The 19980-nt window shown below is 47.9% G+C and overlaps 1 protein-coding gene across 19 annotated transcripts in view; it reads right to left on the reverse strand.

Annotated features, from left to right (window-relative positions):
* Positions 1–19980, reverse strand: part of GAPVD1 (GTPase activating protein and VPS9 domains 1) — a 1092811-nt gene that overhangs the window by 163952 nt on the left and 908879 nt on the right. The gene's annotated exons all lie outside the window — the stretch shown is intronic.

Genomic DNA, 19980 nt, shown 5'->3' on the forward strand with positions numbered 1-19980 from the left:
CACTGGCACATTTAGAGCAATACTGAGATGGGTGTTAAAGTAAAGAGTTTTTAGAATAAAACAAGAGATCACACAAATATTCTGAAGCAGGTAAGTACTCTTGAACCCCCAATGCAAGTAAATTAACCCTTTCCTGGAGAGAGCGTAAGGCACAAGCAGAGGCGAGAAGAGTGATTCAGGGAGCCAGGCTAGCTAATGTCAATTGGGCAAAAGTCAAGGTGAGCTGAAGCACTTCTTGCAGGTAAGTAAAAGTCTTGCAGAATGTTTTAGAAGTCTTTGTAGAAAAAGTAGAATCAATGTAGGGTGACAAGCTGAGAGGCTTGTGAGAGGTACCAAGACAAGTCTCAACTGAGATCAAGTAAGGCTGCAATAAGAGGCAAGTCCTCTCAAACTTTACAACACCTTTGGTAACAAGAAAAGGTTCCAGCTGGCTTTTGTTCCTGGGTCTCAGTCATGGGGACAAGTGGGAGGACGTCTAGGGACTCCTACAGTGCAATGGGACGGTCAGAGGCAGAAAAGGACAAACTTCTATTCAGCGGCTCTTCGCGGTTTCAGCTCCTCACGTCTCAGCAAATAGCACCACTGCGGTCTCACAGATGCCACTCTGGACTTTCCTCACATCTGGGGTCCAGCACTCTGTTGAGGTGGCTCGCTTGGTCAGTCCTGCTTACTAGGAGTTTGGAGGATCTTCCACAAGCTCGGGTCTGACTTCAAAATTATGCACTCCGTTTGGTGTTCCTCTCCCTGGCACTTCAGTTCCAGTAGCAGTGGAAATACAGCCAGCTCCGAGTGGATGTCCAGATGGCTTACTTTGGAGTGGATTGCTCCCACCAACTCAAGGGGAGAAGTCATCCTTGCAGGGCTTCTCTAGTCGAGGCAAATTCGGGGCTTCAGCACAGCAGCAGGGCTTCACCAGGCAAACCAATGGTCCAGGAGTTGCAGCAGGTGTCTCTTCAAAGTTCTTTATCGGATTCCTTCGTCCAGTGGTCGACTCTGCCTTCCAAGCCAAAAAGCCTCGGCTTTTTCTGCATGTTTCTCCCATTCATTCCAGCCTAGCTGTCACTCAGACAGCAGGGTGGCTGTCCTCAAAGGACAGCCGGCCAATCACCTTTGGGTGCATTCCTGTAACCAAGGGGATTAAGTACAGAGTTTCGGGTACCTCCATCACTTCCTGCCCGTCAGACATACTGGAGCCAGAGACGGGCTTCACTCGTGACTCCCGCCATAGACAAAGCGAGCAAAGGGACAAAACCTTGATTGGCGCGCAGAGTAAATCTCAAGAAGGACCATTCCAGCAAGATCGGGCCATTTTGACAAAATGGGCACCCATGGGTGCTTTACTGTAGCTGCAAACGCAGCCTGCGGGGAAAAACACAATGGTAGTAAAAAGTAAACCACTGCAACCAGCCATTAATTGTGGAAAGGGTAACAAACATGTTACGTGAGAAACTAGACAAAGGAGGTACTAAGTAACCCCTCCAGCACCCTATTGTAAGATGGGGTGTGCTGGGTCTAGAAAGTTACAAATTGTTAGTTAAGTCAATTTCACTTAACTGCTCTTAGAAGCAGTAGTTTATCCAAGAGAAGGTATTTAAACATTTGGGAAATCTAAGACACTTCCCTGTGCCACTGCGCTGAAGGTGCTGTGTCACAATGCAAAGATAATGCCTATGGAGTGACAGACTCCAAAACCAAAAAGAAACAGCATTTAAATCACAGTAAAATACATGAGTGGGAAAAAAGGTCTCTCTCCAGGTAGAGTCCAGCAAAAGTGCTTGGGGTCTCAAAGGTAGAGAGGAGTTAGAACATTTCTCAGTATTCTCCCCAACACTCCGCCAAGTGTTGGGGAGAATACTGGACCCTGCTGCTATAATTGTTCCTACCTGTTTGCACATTGCATTTTTAGCCTAAACTGATTTTTGAACTTAGGTGAACCCCTGCTGCTAAAATTACCTCTGTGAGCATGTTGCCAGCGCTGCCCATATCATGCCCAGCCTGCCACACTTATGCACTTTACTTAGCCTATGTGTGCTAACACGTGCTGTCTCTTTGCCTGCCTCACGTGCCGCTATCTGCTTGCCCACCCTAAACACAGGCACTAGTGCCCACTCTGTGCTTACTCCTTATATATGGTACCCCTCCCATTAGCTAGCTCACCTCCACATAAATTATGTATTTGCCAGCTACTTATACAGTCCTACTGAGGACTATCCTACACTTACTCATCACAATAGATGTCAACATGCCTCACTCTCTGCCCTCCCTGGCGTCTGAGACACCCCCGAACGATCCCAAAAACTTAAATGATATGATCAATTGACCATGCAATCTCTCCCAAAGAAACCTCAAAGTTCGTGCCAGACTCCCCAAAATGTAAGAACCCACAGCCAAATCGCTAGACGACCTCTCTAACTACCTGTCTAGAAACCTAAGAAGTGCCCAGCCGAATACCAAAATATCTCTGCACAACTCGACTAACACTCAGCACCGACTCCAGCTCAACAGCCGACTCTCGAGACCCTACTACCTGCCCAAACTGCCCCCCCCACAACACTGCAATTTCACCCACTGTGCCCACACTGCCAGGTATAAGAGGAGCCTTAATAAATGCCTGGTCTCTGGTGGCACATGCCACAGAAGAACAAGTTACTCTTCTTATCTGGTAACGTTCTTTCGATGGGATGGTCCGACGAAGTATTCCATATCTGACATGTAATGTCCACAGATGTGCTGCTTCGGAAAAATTTCGGCGTCTGCATCCTGCGTCGATGCGCCGTCCCCGAGGACCTCCTCCGACGTCACCCGATGTGTTAAGTAGGACACACGACACCCGTAGCATCAGTTGTAGTTTTTTCCCCCAGAACGTGTGCCACCAGTTTTCTGCCAGTCAGACACACAAGGCCTTGCGGACCGCTCGCTGCAATCACATAAAAAATTCTGCAGCGGGGAAGGTAGGGAGGTAACGATATGGAATACGGCGACAGACCATCCCATCAAAAGAACGTTACCAGGTAAGAGTAACTTGTTCTTCGAGGGGATTGGGTCCTTCGACGTATTCCATGTCTATGACAGACTCCCAAAGCAGTACCAAGCAAAGAGGTGGGAAAAGAATTTATAACACAAATTTAGCATGCCCCATCAAATTGCGGAATAAAGGACTGCCTTGCCAAAGGCCAGATCCTGCCCTTGGATGGAATCGAGGGAGTAGTGACGTACAAAAGTATGTACCGAAGCCCAGGTGGCTGCATCACAGATGTGATGAATAGGAACACCCCTCTGCAGGGCATTAGACGCAGCCACTCCCCTGGTAGAATGGGCCCGCAAGCCAGCTGGAGGGTCCTTGCCCGCCAAGCGGTAACACTCGGAGATAGCTAAAATAATCCAACAAGACAAAGTCAGTTTCGTCACAGCTTGTCCCAAAAGCTTTCCAACATAACCAATGAAAAGTTGATCGTCCACTCTGACCCGGGACATGCGCAAAATATAAAAGCTCAACACTCTCCTAGGATCAAGCCTATGGAGCCGCTCCTCTTCCTTACCAGGATGTGGAGGAGGATAGAATGCCGTAAGAACAACCTTCTGGCTCAAATGAAATTCCGAAACCACCTTCGGAAGAAAGGAATGACGAACTCTAAGGAAACCCTGTCCTTATGAAACACAGTGAAGGGTGGCTTAACTGAAAGTGGCTGTTACTCACTCACTATGCGAGCGGAAGTAACCGCAACCAAAAACACAGTTTTCAGAGTTAACAGCCTCAAAGGGCAAGAATGCAAAGGCTCAAACGGAGCACCCATAAGAAACTTAACAAGGTTCAAATCCCAACCGGGCACCAGAAAAGGTGACGGAGGGAACACATTAGTGAGCCCTTTCAAAAACTGAGAAATTAAAGGAATCTTAAAATAGGAACATTCGTCAGACGAGCGCATAAATATGGACAGCGCCGCCAGATAACCTTTAATGGTCCCCACTTGCAAGCCCCTGTGGGCCAAGGAAAGCAAAAAAGACAGAACCATGGGAATGTCACACTCAAAAGGATCCACATTCTTAACTCTGCACCAGTCGCAGAACTTCCGCCAACGGTACAGAGACTTTGTTGCCGGCCGCCTGGCCAAGAGCAACACCTCCATCACGTCTTCAGGGGGGGTCCCAATCCTTATACCTCAACCTTTCAGAAGCCAAGCGTGAAGGTTGAGGGATCCAACCTCTGGATGGAGAACCTGACCCCCTCCCCCCCTCCCGTGAGAGCGGGATCGTCTCGGTAGGGAAGACGACGTGGAGGGCAGATGGACAAGTCGAGAAGGTCCGGGTACCACGTCCTCTGGGCCCACGTCGGAGCAATGAGGATCAACCGGGAACCAAACCTCCATAACCTCCGCAGTACTTGCGGGATGACGGGGACTGGAGGAAACGCGTACAGCAGTGGGAATGACCACTCCACCATGAACGTGTCTCCTAAGGCTCCTTTTGGAGGAAATCCCCACGAGCAGAACCTTTTGCACTTCTGGTTGACACTGGAGGCGAAAAGATCCACTTGAGGGGTTCCCCAAAGGGCGAAGATCTCCAGGAGAATCTCCTGAGCCAGCTCCCACTCGTGAGAGATTGTGCTCTGCCTGCTCAGAGCGTCCGTCGTCTCCGGCCAGATGAACAGCCGAGATCAAAAACGTCCTGCTGGATGGCCCAGAACTCGAGCTGCATCGCCTCCCTGCACAGAGGAAGTGACCCTGCCCCCCCTTTTTTGTTGAGGGGGTGCATGGTCACTGTGTTGTCCGTTAGAATCAGGACACTCTTTCCTCGCACAGTCGGCAGAAAAGCCTTCAGGGCTAGCCTGACGGCCCTCAGCTCCAACAGATTGATATGGAGTCTGGACTCCGACTGAGACCAACGACCGCTGACTGTCAACCCGTGAGGGATGCGTCCGTCACGATCGTCACCTCTGGCCAGGGCAGCCACAATGGGGCCCCCCCTTCATCAGATTGCCTTCGACGGCCCACCACAGAAGGTCCTGGGGATCGAGGGCGGCACCTGAACAGGGTCAGACATCCTGCCGGAGGACTGAGACCACTGGAGCTGGAGTACCCACTGCAAAGATCTCATCCGCAACCTGTCCTCTGGCACCAGAAGAATGCAGGATGCCATGAGGCCGAGCAGTCTCAAGAACTCGGACGCTGGGAGAGTCTGGGCAAGTTGAAACTTGTGCACCATCTGCTGAATGTGAAGAGCCCTCACCTGGGGAGGAAAACACAGCCCCAGGGATGTGTCGAGCACTGCTCCGACGTACTGGAGCCGCTGTGTTGGCGTCAAATGGGACTTCTTTAAATTGAGGGAGAAGCCCAACCTGTGAACGGAGTGGCAGGTGACGGACAGATGATCCAGGACTTGCTCGGGAGAGCTCCCCCTGATCAACCAATCGTCCAGGTAGGGGTAGACGTGAATCCCCCTTTCCTGAGATGCGCTGCCACCACCACCATGAGCTTGGTAAAAACCCTCGGGGCGGAGGTCAATCCGAACGGCAGGACACGAAATTGAAAGTGCGAGACGCCAACCGCGAACCTCGGGTACTTCTTGTGCTTGGGATGGATCGGCACATGGAAGTAAGCATCCTTGAGGTCGAGAGACACCAACCAGTCCTGAATTTGAAGGGCCTGGAGGACTTGAGAGAGAGTAACCATCTTGAACTTGTCCTTCCTGAGGAGTTTGTTCAAACCGCGCAAGTCCATGATGGGTCTCAATCCCCCGTCTTTCTTCGAAATCAAAAAATAAGCGGAATACCATCCCTTGTATGTATGTATGTATGTATGTATTTATTTATTTTTTGAATAGCGCCGATAGCCCGTGGGCATCAGGGCGCTTAGGCAAACAACGAAAAACAAAACAATACAATAGGAACGTCTGCGCTAAGCCATGAGGTGGTCATAATCCCACGTATCCCAGTTCATCATCTGAAAAGATGAGTCTTCAACCCTTTCCTAAGAACAGTAAGGTTGGTAACGGTTCTGAGTGTTTCCGGAACACTGTTCCACAAGCTGGGGGCCTGCACCAAAAAGGAACTGCCCAGCCCAGATTTCAATTTAAACTTGGGGACGATCAACAGACATTTACCCTTTGAACGAAGATTCCTACTGGGGGTATGAAGCACTAAGCCCTTTTTCAGATACTCAGGAGCAGAGCCGTACAGGCATTTATGCACCAGGTAGAGAGCTTTTAATTTAATACGCTCCTCCACTCTGAGCCAATGCAAGGCTATTCTCTCTGCAGTAACATGATCTCTTTTCTTCAGATTTTTTACCAGCCTAACCGCGTTGTTCTGAAGCACCTGACAACTAGAAACATCCTTAGAGGAGGCCCCTAATAACAGGGCATTGCCATAGTCAAGCCTTGATAGTATAATGGCCCTGGCTACGGTGGCCATATTACCCTCATTAAGAAACGGCCTAATGGCTTTCATGAGCCTTAAGTAATATGCCGTATTTTTTTGTAGGTAGCTAGTCTGGGCATGAGAATCCACCTGTGAGTTGACCATTATTCCCAGGGTCTTCACTTTCTGGACCACCTGGATAGTGGCATTCTTGATTTTAAACGATTTATACTCAGCCCACAAGTTCGCTAGCTGATGACTTGATCCAAACAGCATCAGCTCTGTTTTAGAGTCGTTCAGACACATCCAGTTTGTCTGCATCCAATCGTCGATTATCTTATAAACCATGGCTATTATTTCACTGTCTGAATCATAGTGGCTGCCACCCAGTTCCAGAATGAGTTGGGTGTCGTCTGCGTAATTAGTAAACGACACCCCCGCATTCACCAGTAGACTGCACAATGTGGCATGTATATGTTAAACAACATGGGGGACAGACTGGCCCCTTGTGGGACTCCGAATAAGATGTCATACGGATCGGAAAAACTACTGCCCCAATGTACTCTTGCTTGGCGATCCGAGAGGAAAGACAAGAGCCAATCAATGGCTCCTTCCGAGCAACCCACATTCTCTCTAAGCGCCTTGATAAGAAGGCGATGATCCACCAGATCGAATGCGGCACTTAGATCCAAAAGCATAAGTACTCACAACTTGCTTTTATCCATTAAGCTGAGCATCTAGTTCTGCAGGTCCAGCCTGGCAGTTTCCGTACTATGGGATGCTCTAAATCCAGATTGTTGTTGATGCAGGATCTCCTCATTCTCAACAAACTGCTGCAGTTGTTGTGTAGCTACCTTGTGCAATAACTTAAGAACAAAGTTCGAATTAGTTATTGGACGGAGATTCCCAGGGTCTTTGGGATCCAGACCTGCTTTTTTAACTAGAGGGGTAATAGTAACTTTCTTAAGATCTCTAGGCACTATGCCCTCTTGAAAAGATGAGTTCACTATTCTCTGTAGAATAGGAGCGAAGATGTCTTTATGTTGTAGAATGATGTTAGGAGGCAGGATATTTTCTGCACAAGTGGTTGGCTTCATGTTATTCAGTACCTCTAACATCTCTGACTCTGAGATGGAGCTAAATTTAATAAAAGACTGCTCTCTGGCAGAATTATCTGTTACTAAAGGGCAGGTGTCTAGATTAGCAGAGGATCTAGCTTTGATAATATTCTGTCTTGCTTTTTCTGTTTTTGCTTGGAAGGCATTTAAAACCATATTACAATCCTCCTCAGATGGCGTAAATGGAGGGGTGAGAGTCAGGATTTTCAATATTCTTCAGAATATCAAAAAGCTTGCTTGTCTTGTTTTCTGCAAGCTCAATTTCACAATTGAAAAAGTCGGCCTTTGCTGATTTAATCTTATCTCTATATTCCTTGTCCTTTTTTTCCAGATAATTTTGCTCTCCGCGGCTTTGTCTGAAATCCATTTCCTTTCTAAGGTCCGTTTTTCCCTCTTCCAAGAATGAAGCTCTGGAGTAAACCATTTTTGGCTGTTATTTTTCCTAATTAATTTCGAGGTAAGCGGAGCTTCTGCCTCCACTAATTCAGTGAGATGCTTATTATATTTATCCAGGAGGATAATGCAGGAATCCTGATCCTGAAAAGAACCCGCTATTTTATCTGTGCAGGCTTTAAGGAGTAGCACATTCAAATTTTTAAAATCTCTCTTGGCTACTTTAATGTGGGGGTTTGGTATATATACATAGTGTGGTAGTTTTAAGTTAGCTGATATCATGTGGTGATCACTCCAAATGCAAGGGGATGTTCTGCAGTTTAGTAATGATATGTTGTGACCGCACAACCAGTCTAACTGGTTGCCCTGCGGAGTAGTAGGTTCCTTGTTAAGAATGGTAAAATCCAAGTTATTCAGAGCTTTTTCCAAGGCAATGGCACCCTTATCCTTCTTATTGCCTCGCCAAAAATTCACATCGCCCATAACAACTGTGGATGCATTAGCAGTACTCAGGGTGTTTAAGTAAGAGCAGAGTTCCGACGAGAACTCTGAAACCAACGCAGGTGGTCTGTAAATTGCTATTAGGTTTAAGCTGTTGTTGGGTGAAAACACTAGTTTAAGATGCAATGTTTCGCACCCACTGAGTCCTAATGTCACTTTGATAAGTTTGAGACTGTTTTTGGCAATGATTGCCACCCCACCTCCTCTACCCTGTACTCTGTTTTCAAAATAAATAGTGTAGTCGTTAGGGATAGCCTGTTCGCAAGTAGGCCCCACTGGGTCCTTAAGGCAGGTTTCGGTTATACAGAAAATGTCGAAATTATTGGAGATAATCATCTCTTTAATATTAGAGGCATGTTTAGGTAAGGAGCGTGTGTTAAGTAAACCAATCTTGAGTTCAGCAAACTTCTCCACACACTCTCGTGGTAAATCAGTGTCAGTAATTCCCCCACCTCCTTACTTGTTGCTCTATTGCATTCATGAAGCCCAACTTCGCTTGCTACTTTTAATGCTGCCATTGCGTAGTCTGACCTTACATAAACACAAAACTCCAAAGTGCTCTAAAAGCCAGAGGGATATTGTATCGGACAGAAAATGAAGGGAGGCCAAACCTGACTAACACATCCGGCCACGGACCGGCACAGACCGGCTTGCCCCGATTCGCGCCGGGTTTGAGCTAATGAAGCAGTCACAAACTACAAGGCTGCTGGGAAGTGTAGTTTCACTGCCCAGACAGCACGAGTAGGAAAGTAATCGAAATTGCAGTCAAACTGCGCATTAAGTAAAATCCACTTTCTCACACTATGTCAGCAAAGCACACAAGGAAGTTACATGCAATTTACTATATGCTAAGTTTGCTATATGCTTTGGTTGCAATTCCTCTCCGCTACAGGCACCAGTTCTATGGCGCCTTTCTCCAGCAGGGCTTGAATTTCCTGCGCAAGGAGCGGATCCGGACTCTTCAAAGAGAGGTTCCCAGGTGGAATGTTGTGCGGCCTCTGCCGAAAGGGAAGACAGTAGCTGTGGGTTATGATCTCCAGAACCCACACATCTGAAGTAATGGCATGCCACTCTATAAGATGCTGCACCAGCCTTGGCAACTGCCCGAGCGGCCTTGGCACCTCGAGTACCCTGTTTTCCACCTCTGGCACTCTTACGGTGGCCTCTTTGACTGACAGCTCCTCTCGCTTTATTGAAGGACGAGTAAAAGCGAAAAGAACCTCCCCTCCATTGTTGTCCCCTAGGACGAATATGCGGATGTTGTCGAACTGCAGCACCCAATGACTTAGCTGCTGCTTTGGAGGTCTGCAACCTCTCAAGGCTCTCGTCAGCCTTGCTGCCAAAAAGATGTTCACCGTCAAAGGGCATGTTGAGGACTGCACATCAGGAGCGAACCCAGACTTCCGCAACCACGCAAACCTGCGAATTACAGTGCTCGCCGCCATGGACCGGCTGACACAATCTGCCATGTCCAAACCCGACTGAACGGCCTCACACATGGCATCCTTGCCATCCTGAACCATAGCAAGGAAACCATCGCGTTCATCCCCTTCAGGAATATGTTCTGCCGTTAATGCAACAGTTCCACAGAGTGTGTGTGAAATGAGAAGGTACATACGGAGTTGGCTGCCTGAAGCGCCATACCCCCAGAAGAAAACACTTTCTTTGCCCAGCCATCAAAACGTTTGTCGTCCCTATCCGGAGGGATGGTAGGGTACGACGCCTGCTTTGCCGGGGCCGTAGTCGCTTGCACCACCAAACTTTCCAGAGTGGGGTGCCTGGACAAGTGGCAGGGGTTGCTACTGGCTGTATGGTATTTTTCGCGACAAACACTTGCCCACTGCCGGGAGACTCTCCGGAACAGTCCAAGCCGCCGCCGCCACCCTTCTCTGGAGAGCCATATGAAACGGCAGTACTGGGTCAGTGGGGGGACCAAGACCAAGGATGTCCGTGAGATCATCCTGAACAAAATCGCCTGGGGGAGCCGACCATCCCAAGTACTCGGTGACCCGAGACATAAGGCGCCGGTACGAAGAATCGGCATGAGTGCCAGGCTCCGGCCTACAAGACTCCACCTCCGGAGAGGTGCCCAGTCCACTGGCATCATGCAGTGACTGCCTCAGGTCATCGAACTGGCTATGGCCCGAGAGAAGCTCATCTGGCACCGTAACCGGAACCAAGCCTTCATCAGAGCCTTTATCACCCTCTGAAATGTACTCCAGGCGGTGAGAGGAAGACACCTGGGGACCAAAGCTATGCCTGACCTTAGCCAGAGCCTTTCTAGGGGCTAACCCCGCACCACGGGGCCCCTCCGACACCATGGCCTCGAAAGGCATCGAGGGCGCCGAACGAGTCGAGAGAATCGGCGTCGACGTCAGCTGCAGCGCTGCCAGCATCAACAGCGACGACACAGGCCTCAAAGCCGGAGCTCCGAGCTTGTCACTCGACGACCTAGGCGCCGACGAGCCCCTCGGAGGCAGAGCCTCCAGAGAGATCGTCGACGACCTCGGCACCACAGGTATCAACGTCTTCCTCGAAGACGGCACAGGATCATGCGGTCTCGAGCGCATCGAGGACCAGGACCTGGAACGGGCATGGCGAGAACGGCTACCCTTGTCAGAGCGGGAACTCTCCCGCGAGCCCTGCCGACCGCCCGAGCCCGAAGGCGTACGGGCGGTGTCTCTCGACCGGTGCCGACCGACCCCACTCGGAGGTGCGGACGGACTGGAGCCCTGCGATTCGAGAATCGCCAACATTTTCTTCCCGAAGGAAGCCCATTCCTCCGGTGTCGCTTGCATGGTGGGATAAGCGACCCGCCGACGGGCGGAGTCCTCGGAAGAGGACGGGGAAGGCGACTGATGCCGGCGCTTCCGGGAATGCCTCGAAGAGGCAGAGGAGTGGCGAGACCGACTCCTGGAAAGAGACCCACTGGACTTCCGGCGATCACGCGGAGAGTCGCCTCTCGAGTCATCCGTCGAAAGCCCTGTAGACCTCGACTTCCGGGGCTTAGACACCCGACCTACCGACAACAACTTTTTGCGCTCCCGCAAGGCCTTGGCCGTGAGCGACTGGCAGTCGACAGTCGTCCGTATCGTGGGCCTCCCCGAGGCACCAGAGGCAGGTGTGTGCGAGTCCGTGACCGACATCCTGGACCCACAGTCCCTGCATTTCTTGAAGCCCGGACGCGGGGTGGGAGACGAGGTAGACATCGTTTCACGAACAGGTTTTCACAAAAACCGAACAGGTTCAAAGGAACCGAGAAGAATACAACAAACTCCAAAGAGTCGAGGCATACCGAGATTCACGAAGCGAACACTTTCGCAGAAAAAACCGAACTGAGGCTATGGGCGTCATGCGTCCTACTTATCACATCGGGTGACGTCGGCCGTCGGAGGAGGTCCTCGGGGACGGTGCATCGAAAGCGTAGCTCGACGAAATCTTCACCCTTGAGGGGCGCAGACGAATCCGACACGGATCCCCGTTGATCGGATGGAGAGTCGGTGGAGCTTGAGGCTCTTTTGACCGAAAAAACAAAGTTTTTGAGAAAAAACGTGAAAAAAAAGCACTAACGCTCGAGAGCAATAGCACGAGGATCCCAACACATGAACGTGCGGTAAAAATCTGAAGATGGCTGCCAGAGGCGGTGCTTAGGTAGAGGGCAGTCATTGGCTGTGGTCAGTATGACGCAGAGACCAGTGATTGGTTATTACTACGAAAGACAGATCATAAACAAAACTGATACTGGTTTTTTCTTTACCGAGGATTCCCAGCCTGACGACGGGGAATATTCATGAGCATGTGAATCCATGCCAGACCCCATGCTGGAGAAATGGAATACGTCGGAGGACCCAATCCCCTCGAAATAGCCGACCTTATCACAACTGAAAAAATGGACTTCCTCGCCATTACGGAATCCTGGCTGCATTCAGCAGCCGGCCCAGCAATTATGTTAGCTATTCCCGAGGACTACACTCTTAATAGACCGCACTTCCTCTCGAGGCGGTGGCCTAGCCATAATTGCAAAAACTAGCCTAGCACTGAGACTTGCTCCTCCACTAAAGGTAGACTCTTGCGAACTCCTGACCGCCAAACTAACTACCTCAACTATTCAAACCATCTATCCACCTTATCTACAGACCTCCAGGCCCTCTAGGATCCTTTGAAGAAGATCTCACTAGCATCCTTTCGGATCACCTCAAAAATACATTGCCCAGTCTTCTCCTAGGAGATTTTAATCTTGGCTACAAAGACCCCTCTGATCCTAATGCCACACAGATCAACGATTCCATCGAGGAATTAGGCTTCGCCCAAAGGGTAACAGGTGCCACTCACACTAAGGGCAGAACCCTCGATTGGATAGCGGAACACCATTGTGTAACGTCCATTAATGCCATAACACCCCTGCCCTGGTCTGACCACCACCTGATCTTTCGCCCTTGAAGTCACAGCCCCCTATCATACCATCAGTATAGCTCCTGCTATTCCTAGAAGGAACAAAAAGAACATTACAGCTGACAGATCATCCCTACCTTTCATTCTCTCCCTGACTCTGCAGACCCATTTACCTTGGTCGAAGAGTACAATAAGGTAATGTTATCCGCTTTGGATACCATAGCACCTTTGAAAATCAGAAAATGCAAACAGAAAAAACATGTTAATTCATGGTTCTCTCCCCACCTAAAAGCCATTAGACTTGAGAAACGTAAATGTGAACAGATATGGAGATTAAACCCTTCTGAAACTAACAAAAACCTAAAAAAACTAGCCTCCCTATACAAAAAAGAAATAATCCTTGCTAAACAAGAATCCTACAATTTGCGCATCACCCAAGCTAATTCCAATACAAAAGAACTATTCACAAACCTTAAAGAATTGGAAACACCTATCCAGGCCCCTGACACCTGCCTCAAGGACAAAACCTGGTGCACTAGCATTCAGAGTGCTCTAGCTAATAAAATAACGACCTTGCAGGCTAAAATCAACAAAAAAAGAATCCCTCCTCCTCGCCTCTAACTCTAACAATGTTACGGCCCCTGTGCCCTCGAACACCTCACCTCTCAACCTTTCCGAACTACCTAAACCCCTTTTTCCACTTTAAGAAAGTATCCATTCTAGAAGTTGAAAAAGTCATCTTAAATCTCAAACCTTCCAATTGCCACGGCGACCCTTGCCCTGCACAGATCATAAAGGATGCCGCAAGGGATCTTTCCCCATTCATAACCAAACTTTTAAATGCCTCATTCTCTTCCGGTACCATTCCCAACAATTTGAAACAGTCGTGGGTCCTCCCACTTCTTAAAAAAAAAAAAAAAAAAAAAAACACAAACACACTTAACCCGACCATTCCCACAAATGATCGTCCCATTACGACAGTGCCATTCCTGCTTAAAATTCTGGACAAGGTAGCATACCTCCAAATGCAATAATATTTGGAATGCAACCACCTCCTAGGAGTACGCCAATCAGGTTTTAGAACGCAACACAGAACGGGAACTGCACTGACTGACCATAAAGCACAAATAGACACCCTGAGGGACAATGGTAACACAGCACTATACTTCTACTGCTCGACCTCTCAGCAGCGTTTGACTTGGTTGATCATAAGACTCTCTGCCACCACTTAGACTCAGCCACTCACTTCTCACAGGAAGCCATACGCTGGATTCAATCCTTCTTAGATAATAGAACCATGCAGGTCTTTGCACCTTCAGCAGCCGCAGACCGTATTCCTATCACTTGTGGTGTGCCTCAGGGCTCATGTGTTTCGCCCACTCTGTACAACATCTTCACGAAGCCCCTTTTTGATGATCTAGATGGCCTGGGTATCACCTACACTAACTATGCAGATGATACACCGATCCTCATCCCGTTGACGGGATTACCGCAAGGATTTGGCTTTTGTGAACAGAGTATATCGCATCATCCAGGCTTGGATGGCCTCTCATGGACTATACCAGAATGATGATAAAACGGAACTCCTCATTATGGGCACCACGGCTAATCTCAATAAATTAGGCCATCTATATTCTAACTTTACCATAGACGACAAGAACATCCCAGTAGCCAAGGAAGTGAAAACTCTTTGATTCTACTTAGGCTCCACTCTCACCTTCAAAAAACAAGTAAACTCCATGGCCTCGGCCACCGCTTACATGTGCAAGTTAATTAGAGCAGCTAAGCCATTCCTTACACCTAACAACTGCATTACTCTAGCAAGAGCCTTGGTATTATCTAAATTGGATTATTGCAACGCCCTATACATAGGCTGCAACAAATACATTACCAACAAGATCCAGATCTTACAAAATAATGCTTTAAGAGCAGCCCTCAACATTCCCAAGAAAGCCCACATTTCTGACTTGAGAAGATCCAACAACTGGCTCTCCACCAAAGATAAAATTCTCCTCAAGTCAGCCTCCCTAACTCATAAATGCTTACATATGGCCGCCCCCGAGTACCTTACCTCCAGATTCCGCAGACCATCTACTAACCACCCTTCCAGAACAGCCAATACTAACCTACTTCAAGTGCCTAGATTCAAACGTATGAAGACTGGTGGTGGTAGCTTCCCAGTCAAAGCTGCCCAAAATTGGAACTCACTCCCACCCTCTTTAAGCGAAGAGATGCCCTACCCACGCTTCAGATCTAACCTCATCCAATGGATTAAGGAGCATGACATTTGATCCGCTACCACACTGCCACAACACTGTCCACTACTGCGTATATCTGGATATATATATCTGTATAATTGTATATATTGTATATAACTGATGCTTGATGCTCTCTGCTACCTTTTGTATGACATAGACCAGCACTGTTTATTAATATTTTGTACTGCAACGCACAGCAATGTAACCTAAGCTGAACAATCCTCTTTTCCTTCTTCTGCACCCTAATGCCCTTGGGTCTGGTGTGCTTTATAAATAAACAGACAAGTCCGGGGAAAACCTACATGAGGTCCTGGCTGCTCTCTGTCATACCATCAGGGAGAGCAGATCTGTTATGAAATTAACATAGGATACACCCGGGGTCCAGTGTGAGGTTCCAGTCCGTTGCTCTGTTTTCCATCCCTCCTTCTCTAGAGCAGGTTCCCAGGAGTTCTGTGGTACTGTGTGAGGTGCCCGAGATTCAAGTTACTGGGTGCCAACCGGAGGCATGACCTAAATCATGGCTTGACCGATTCATTCACCAGAACAAAGCTATCCTCAGGGCTAAGGATAGTTCAAAGGGATGCGGGGGGGGAGCATTTAACCCCCGGTTAGAGGGATAAAAGGAAGGATCCCCGGTGCATGAAGCTGCGCCAGGGATCTCAAAATGAAAATAAAAAAAATCGGGTCCCCAGCGATGAAATCCCCAGTGCGAGAGCCATGGCGGGTATCAAAGGAGGGGAAGAAACAAAACACCCGAGTAAAGCTGATGGGTCAGTTGGTGAAACCCTGAAACAGGGTCCATGGCGCCCCTCAGCACCTGTAGCCCTAACCACTGCTTGAGCCCTGTAAGCACTCCCCTGATAGGCAGGGGAGCGCCCTAACCACTGCTGCTGCCCCCCAAGTGGCCCCATTCAAGGGCACATTTAATTACTGCCGTTCCCCATAGCAGGGAAGCACTTTGAATTTGTTTTAGCCCTCTTGGGGCTTACTTTGAAAATAAGGACCACCTCCCTTAAAGGTGACCTCACCAGAACTCCCTGGGACGCACATGGTAGACACGGCCTAGGTAGAGTGAGTAGTGTGGGCGAGCCCCCCACGCTGCTCAGAGTGCTGGGCTGCATCTGACACATGCAGCCCAGCCTACATAAAGATTTAAAGACCATGGTGCCCCCCACACACTGTAGCTGCTGCCCACTCCAAGGAGAGTTGCCATCAAAGAGCGCAGGAAGAAGGAAGATCAAGCAAGCAGCAAGTACTTTGAACCCGCCCTGGCCAGGTTGTCTTGAACGTTTTTAAAAAAAAAAAATAGTTTAATACAGTACACTGTATAGACTTAATATAAATATATCTTTAAAGACTTTTTATATTTTTTAAAGGACTCTTCATTTTTGCGTTTCATTTCAAACTCACAAAACCCTTTTGGTGTACTTGGAAAGTACATAGGAAAGCTTAAAACTAAAAAGAACCGTACGCCAGCATTCCCTTTGTCCGCCTCTCCTTGTGTGCTCTAATTACTCTAACCTTGCGTTTCCTCCTTAGGGGTATTTGGGGAACCTATTTGCCATAACTTCTAGATTTCCCTACCCTTACCTTCTGCCTATCCAAGTACACCAGGGTGATCTCGAAACCAGGAGAGCAGGGTTTGGAGACAGGTAAGAGGCGGGTCAAGTTATTAGTGAGGGGTTAAGTTGTATATTGTGCCTACACCTGTCTCCCTATAAGGTGCGTTGGAGGATCACCCTGCTACACTTAGCTGGACTTTGGAAAAACTGTCCCAACAGCAAGTAAGCCAAGAAAAGGAGAATAGTCAAAGAACTTAAAAATAATGCTACAAACCAGAGGCTAAGCATTAAGGGTTAAAAATGATTGTGCCTTACAAATATTAAGTAAATTAAATTATGAATGAGAAATCAAACATCTGGAGAGGAAACAGAAGAGGTGAACATAACACTAAGATTAAGAGCTGTGATAGAGGTAAAGTAGGAGGAAAAGTAACAGTGCAAGGGCACAGTTCAGAAAAGGGAAATAACAAAATGTCAGTTTTGAAAGAATTTAAATGAAGGAACTTTGATGCAACCCAAAAGTGAATTGGATAAAAGGCAAGTAGAAGATTAGAATGCAAACTCCAAAAATTATGAAAATGAAAAAAAGATTTGTGAATCATCTGCGTAAAGTTGATGAGAAATGAAAACAACAGCCAAGCAAGAACATTATATAATGAACTAAGAAGGGCCAAGAACCGGACCCTGGGGATTTCAAAATGTAGTGGGTGGGCAAGAGAAGTGCCCGTTAGGTAAGATTTAGTAGAGCCCAACTGATGTGGGACTTTACAAGACTTATCGGCTTGGTATTAGTGACCCAACTTTAACACAGGCCTGTACTGCGCAAGTCGGTAGAGTGGCTGAGCAGCCAGGCTCATCTTAGAAGGGGTACTGTAAGCTGTAGAGCAGTATAACGAAATCAGTAGAGACAAGTAAACACTTCACACATTAAAAGTTAAGTTAAACTTATTTATTTTTTACATACAAAGCAAATGAATGACACTGTTATGCAGCAACTAATAGTAACATCAAGCGAAACGTCAGAATCAAGTTATTCAAGTAGCAATAATGCAGGCAAGTAAATTCTTTTTGTACTAAAACATTTCCAGCACACAAAGTGACATCAGTTAAAGTCAGAAGTAGCATTTATGGTTTACCATACAATATTGAGTGGAGAAAAATAGAACACGGTAGCACTGTACAATAGTCTTTTCTTTCAGAGGGGTGTAGGCAGTCTTTTATCCCAGCAATAATAGTGTAAAACAATTAAAACCTGCAAGGGAACAAGCACTGCAAAAGCCAGTAGGGTTCAGAAGGGATGCCTGTAGGGAGCCAGGACAGCCAAAGTCAATAGGACAGTTCCAGTTCTGATGCAATCTTCTTACACAAAGTTAGTTAACAGTCAGTAGTTAATTGAAGACAAATCCAGGAGCTCAAGTGAGCCTACCTGAGGTCCACAAGCTGTTAAGCCTGCACAAGTGAATGGCAGCAATTCAAAATGATAGAAAGGAGCACCCCAAGCTAGGACACACTAGATTTGGCTAAAGGTGGTTAAACCCAACACCCCCACAGTACCTTAGAATTGAAGCAGATGTTCCAGCTGGCTTCCTTCTTGATGCAGCGATGCAGACCTTGGTCATGGTGACGGAAGGATGTCTGCTGGGCTTCTGCCACAGCACTCTCAAAATGGACTCTGCAGCAATGGATTCCACTTGTTTCAGCAGCTCTTTGTGGTTTTGGCACCTTTTTCTCAGCACCAAAGAAAAACCATGCTCTGGTTGGCGTTTCCTTGGTCCCTCAGTCGTGGACTCTGGATGAAGAATTCCTGCTTCTCGAGTTCCTTGAAGATGCCCACAAAATTTTGACCGGATTCGTTCTCGGGAAGACGTTGCACTAGTCGGTGGTCCAGGTATCCGGGGTATTGGGAAATTGAAGCCCAGGAAAGTCACAGCGACTCAGGTGTTGGCCAAGAATGAAGCAGGTCTTGACGACTTCTTCCCAACTGAAGTCGTCGTCCTTGGCGGAGCTTTCCTGTCAATGGGGAAAATGGGGTCAGCACAGCTGTAAGGCTTCACTGATGCTTTTGCGGTCCTGGAAGGTGCCTGCTGTCTTTCTGCTTTGGATTTGACGTTCCAGTGGTCGACTCTGCCTGTAGTCCCAAAACCCTTGCCTTCTATGCAAAATCCCATTAATTCACAGCAATAACCTGTCAATCCCACAGGGGGCGTTTGTCCTCTAGGACAGCCACTAGCCCATTTGGAACTGGTTTTGGCCAGGCATGCATACAAACCAAGGCCAGTGAGGTTTTGGGCTCCTCCCTCACTTCCTGCCTTCCCAGAGACACTGGAGCCTGGTCGGGCTTCAGGGCTGTAGCCCGCCAAAGTAAAAGAAACACACATTGGACTCAAACCGGATCTAAACAGAGTAAAAGCCCAGAAGGATCCAACAAAAACGATACATGGCGAAAGGCGACGACAGGGGCCATTTTGGTAAAATGGTCACTCATGGGTGCTGTACTGCAGTTGAGAAATCAGCCTGCAGATACATGGCACAAGGTAGTAAAAGGAAACCACTTCCACCAGTCATTCAAGTTACTGTAACAAAATGTTACATGAGAAGTGGATAAGGAGTTACTATGTAATCCCCAGCACTCCACATAAGGTGGGTGTGTGCTGGGCCCACAAAAGAAAATGGTAAGCAAGACAAAAGTTGTCCTACTATTCTTGGGAACTGTAGTTCACACAAGAACATGTATTGAAACAAGGGACTCCTCAGTGGCACTGCACAAAGGATGCTGTGTGTCACTATATAAAAAAAACAGATGCCTATGGAGTTTACCAGACTCCATTAAAACATAAGGAACACATAATCTTAGTTAGAAAAGGCATGAGTGAGTGGCAACATTGCCCACTCACTCAGGAGGTTCAACAGTGCCCAATCCAATAAACAGAATAAGCATGGTCAGAGATAGGAAAGAAACAATGTATGCCAAGTGAAGAAAGCTAGAAATGAAAGAATAGCATGATCAAAAGTGTTGAAGGCTGCAGATAGATCTAATTAGTTAAGCAAGGAACAAGTTACTTACCTGTAACTATTGTTCTCCAGCATGGTTCTGGCAAGGATTCACATGCTCATGAATAATTAATACATAGCAGTACACCATTACACAACCACAGGAGGTTGCAAGGCTCAACAGAAACAATCAACTTTTACCTCTGGAACAAACTCACCTCAAGTTAACAGGTTGCATAGCACTGCTTGGCTGATTCTAGACTCCTCCCTGTTGACACAGTAGAATCTCGTGAAGGTGTGCGTGGACCTCCACGTAGCCGCCCTACAGATGTCCAGCAGGGGCACACCAGACAGGAACGCCGTCGTCGCAGAGATCGCTCTGGTGGAGTGGGCTCTCGGAAGGCCGCGCA

The sequence above is a fragment of the Ambystoma mexicanum genome, chromosome 8 (genome assembly GCF_040938575.1).
Source record: "Ambystoma mexicanum isolate Mex_15411 chromosome 8, UKY_AmexF1_1, whole genome shotgun sequence".
In the NCBI taxonomy this organism is placed as follows: Eukaryota; Metazoa; Chordata; class Amphibia; order Caudata; family Ambystomatidae; genus Ambystoma; species Ambystoma mexicanum.